A 5,000-nucleotide genomic window follows, 5' to 3' on the forward strand; every position below is an offset into this window, starting at 1 on the left:
TAAACCTCATTGTGGGAATATGTTTAAAGGTTTAAAGGCTGCTCATGAATGGCAGAGGCAAGGGACAGTGACATTGCCCTAGCAAGCAGGACAATGCCCTAGAGACTGACCATATATATTATATGATCAGCGCCCAAGCCCCCTCTCCATCCAAGCTAGGACCAGGGAGGGCCAGGCAATTGCTGCTGATGACTCAGCAGATAGACCTATAGGCTCCCCCAAAACCCCCAAACCTTAGCTCACAAGGATGGTAAGGTTCCAGACGCTAAAGGCACTAATGAGTCTGAGCGGGACTCGAACCCCCGTCGGGCAAACACCAGGCAGAGACGTTACCAATCAGGCCACAACAACAGGTTTATATTCAGGACTGGAAACAATTTAGGGACCTGAACTGGTAAGGTTTTTTTTTAGTGCGCATGCGTGGTCAGTATTATATAATTTTACTATTGATATCTTTAAATACAGTTATGAAAGTTATTGGGATTATTGAAGGAAAATGAAGATAGATTTCAAGATATATATATATATATATATATATATATTTATATATACATACACACACACACCAATATGCATATTACAACTTCCTATATATATATATATATATATATATATATATATATAAAGGAAGTTCTAATATGCATATTAGTATGTCGACGTTTGTGTCTGCTCATACTAGAGAGAGAGAGAGAGAGAGAGAGAGAGAGAGAGAGAGAGAGAGAGAGAGAGAGAGAGAGAGAGAGAGAGAGAATAAGTTTTTTATTTTGATATATGAAGTGGTATGAGTTTTAGAATTTACTGACACCTGATGTTATGATTATCATATTTACTTGGGACTGTTTTGGGGGAACCATTTTCAAGTGAATTATTATATCCAAATGGCTATAGATAAAGATATAGTAAATTGAATTAAGTTAATGGGGAAATTTGAGTAATTAAATGGGAATGATTATAAAGGTATGATAAATTTAATCAAGAAAATAGGGAAATTTGAATTATTAAATGTGAATGACTATAGATAAAGATAAGGTAAATTGAGTTGAGATAATGAAGTAGTTTGAATTATTAAATGTGAATGACTATAGATAAAGATAAGGTAAATTGAGTTGAGATAATGAAGGAGTTTGAATTATTAAATGTGAATGACTATAGATAAAGATATGGTAAATTGAGTTGAGATAATGGAGGAGTTTGAATGATTAAATGTGAATGACTATAGATAAAGAAATGGTAAATTGAGTTGAGATAATGGAGGAGTTTGAATTATTAGATGTAAATGACAATAGATAAAGGTATGGTAAATTGAATTAAGTTAATGGGGAAAATTGAGTTATGTTGTATTTTAACTTCAATAAGACTACACTTTGATTTCTGTTGTCATCCATAATATCTGGTCAAAGATTTTCAGTAAATCAGTACAATGATGTCAAGTTCCAGTGGTGTGAGACAACATTAAAGCCCAATACTACACAGTATTCTATAAGTTTTATTCCACATTTGATCTCCCTAATCAGGCAGTTGAATCGCTGGAACTTCAGAGATTCAAACTTGCAGGGAATGTTTTTATGCTGAACGGGCTGACATGAATATTTTTAGTGTTCTTATATGATATATCTGTTTTGTTGTTTTTATTGTTATTGAAATATTTCATTTCAATTGTTCATTATTTCTCCTATCGTTTATTTATTTCCTTATTTCCTTTCCTCACTGGGCTGTTTTTCCTTGCAGGAGCTCTAGCTATTCCATCTAGGGTTGTAGCTTAGCTATTAACAACAACAACAACAACAACAACAACAATAATAAAAATAATAAAAATAATAATAATAATAATAATAATAATAATAATAATAATAATAATAATATGATTCACTCTATACTCAACCTCGTATCTTGGTGCTCTGTAAATTCGGCTTTATATCTACCCAATGTTTGTGATCTGGAACACTAACTTAAAAGTAGTATTGCAAATGATTGACAGTGTATATCATTAAGTTGAAAATTCGTTCTTTTTCTGACATTGAACTAAACATGACCCCATTTGTCGTTTTGCGAGTGGGCGAAGACTTTGGAAATTTATAATCTTGAAAGTGTTGGATTTGTGGAAATCTATGAGCCTGAAAGTATTGGATTTGTCGAGATATTACCGTTGGGAATCATGGTATGTTGAATGTTTTTATCTGCACATACAAATCAAAGAAAATATAAATAAATCACTATATTTCAGCTAATACACATTGGTCCTCTTCTCGGTATTTTTATCGTACATTATGAAGAGAGCCAGTTTATATTGGCTGAAGTATGACATTTTTATTTTCTTTGTATCTTTTATGGGCCTTTTTTAAAGAAACTTATATATATATATATATATATATATATATATATATATATATATATATATATATATATATATATATATATATATATATACACACACACACACACACACACACACACACACACACACACACACACAACACACACACAGTAGTCTCCAATTTCGGAGACCTGTAGGATCCAAGAGTTCCGTTTAAACCTTCCAGTGTTAAATCCCTATACTTACGTCGCTTATTTGGGTTTATATGTATATATATATATATATATATATATATATATATATATATATATATATATATATATATATATATATATATATATATATATATATATATATATATATATATATATTTATATGTATATGTATATATATATATATATATATATATATATATATATATATATATATATATGTATATATTTATACACACACACACACACACACACACACACACAATATTCTCCAATTTCGGAGACCCATAAGATCTAAAAATTCCGTTTAAACCTTCCAGTGTTAAATCCCTATACTTACATCGCTTATTTGGGGTTCCTCTCCTTTGGTTGTTTTTGCACCATCACCGCCCTTGCTTCCACCAGTCTTCTTGATGCTTTTGGTAGTGACGTTCAGTCGAGGAGTTGCTGTCAGAGTCGGACGCTTAGCCGAAGTCGTAGGAGTCTTGCTCTTGGTGTACCGCCTGCTGCTATCGCTATTCATGCCAGCAGGCGACAGTATGATCTGCGTCGGTTGTCTGTCCATGGTTCCTCAAAGGGGATCCTCTCAAGGAGGTTCCTCTCAAGGGTATACCTCTCAAGGAGGTTACTCTCAAGAGTTTTCCTCTCAAGGGAGTTCCTCTCAAGAGGTTTCCTCTCAAGGGGAGTTCCTCTCAAGGGAGTTCCTCTCAAGGGGTTACCTCTCAAGGGAGTTCCCTTCAAGTAGGTTCCTCTCAAGAGAATTCCTCTCAAGGGTGTTCCTCAAGGTTGTTCCTCCTTCCCCGCCTTTGCCGCACCAGCCCTTGCGTTGCGGCAAAGGCATCAGTAAGTCAAGACCTGGCGAGTTGTCCTTCAACGGGAGGCCAAGTTGTTAGGGCCTCTCTGTTGTCGAAGTAGTAGAGAGGTCTGAAGAATCTTTTGAATCTTGTCATTGTCCTTGTAGTCCATAGTTGCCTGGATTTCTGGGAATGCCTGTTGGAGGATGAAGAAGGATTGGTTATAATTCATTGTAAAGCAGTCTTTTCTACAAGATATATATAAAATACTTAATTTTTAACGTAACAGTTATTAGGAAAAGTAACTTGAGAGATGTGAAAGTTAGGTTAATAACCGTGAAAATAAACCTTGCAGTATATTCAATTATCTAAATCTTGACCAACAAATTTATTCTATACAAACTTTGCCTCAAGATTGATTGATTGATTTAAAGTTTTCTGGCATTCTGACATCTAAGGTCATTGACGCCGAGAGTTTCAACTACATTGTTCTCTTTGAATAGTTTCAATAGACTCTATTCCTATTTTAAATAGTTGCAATAGACTGTTTTTAATTTGAATTGTCTCAATTTACACTATTATTATTTTGAATAGTTTTCATTGAGACTTGTTATTTTTAATATTTTAATAGACTTCCTATTTTGAATAATTTCAATAGACACTAAAATTTTGAATTATTTTCGATAGACATTATTGTTATTTTGAATAGTCTCAATAGACACTATTGTTATGTTTAATAGTTTCAACAGACACTATTGCAATTTTGAATAGTTTCAACAGACACTATTGTAATTTTTAATAGTTTTAAGAGACACTTGTCATTTTAAATAGTTTCAACAGACGCTATTGTAATTTTGAATAATTTCAACAGACACTATTGTAATTTTGAATAGTTTCAACAGACACTATTGTAATGTTAAATAGTTTCAACAGACACTATTGTAATTTTTAATACTTTCAACAGACACTATTGTAATTTTGAATACTTTCAACAGACACTATTGTAATTTTGAATAGTTTCAACAGAAACTATTGTAATTTTGAATAGTTTCAACAGACACTATTGTAATTTCAAATAGTTTCAACAGACACTATTGTAATTTTAAATAGTTTCAACACACACTATTGTAATTTTGAATAGTTTCAACAAACACTATTGTAATTTTGAATACTTTCAACAGACACTATTGTTATTTTGAATACTTTTAACAGACACTATTGTAATTTTGAATAGTTTCAACAGACATTATTGTAATTTTGAATAGTTTCAACAGACACTATTGTAATTTTGAATACTTTCAACAGACACTATTGTAATTTTGAATACTTTCAACTGAAACTATTGTAATATCGAATACTTCCAACAGAAACTATTGTTATTTTAGACAGCATATAAATTTCTCTTAAGCAAACCATTCAATTGCCCTTAACCAACCTACACCCACCTTCTTTATGCCACGCCCACACCCATTAGCATATCATGCAATGATCAAGGACTAAAGAATAAATAGAAGGTCTTTTTAGTAAACACTGGGAATGGACAGAGTGCCTAGAACCCTTTATATTTGTTTAATGGTAAAAAGGCTCCAAACCATTGACTAATGGCACCTAATGGTGAACTGTATATCGTTTCTATTTATGACCCTGAGTCACGGAACTTTTCGGGTCATGCAATGAATG

At 32.5% G+C, this 5,000-nt stretch overlaps 1 protein-coding gene and 1 pseudogene across 2 annotated transcripts in view; one reads left to right on the plus strand and one right to left on the minus strand.

Annotated features, from left to right (window-relative positions):
* The window catches only part of LOC137634290 (importin subunit alpha-3-like), a 29,411-nt pseudogene extending 26,320 nt beyond the window's left edge, over positions 1-3,091 (minus strand).
* The window catches only part of LOC137634561 (uncharacterized), a 93,515-nt gene that overhangs the window by 55,638 nt on the left and 32,877 nt on the right, over positions 1-5,000 (plus strand). The gene's annotated exons all lie outside the window — the stretch shown is intronic.

The sequence above is a fragment of the Palaemon carinicauda genome, chromosome 44 (genome assembly GCF_036898095.1).
Source record: "Palaemon carinicauda isolate YSFRI2023 chromosome 44, ASM3689809v2, whole genome shotgun sequence".
NCBI classification, from domain to species: domain Eukaryota; kingdom Metazoa; phylum Arthropoda; class Malacostraca; order Decapoda; family Palaemonidae; genus Palaemon; species Palaemon carinicauda.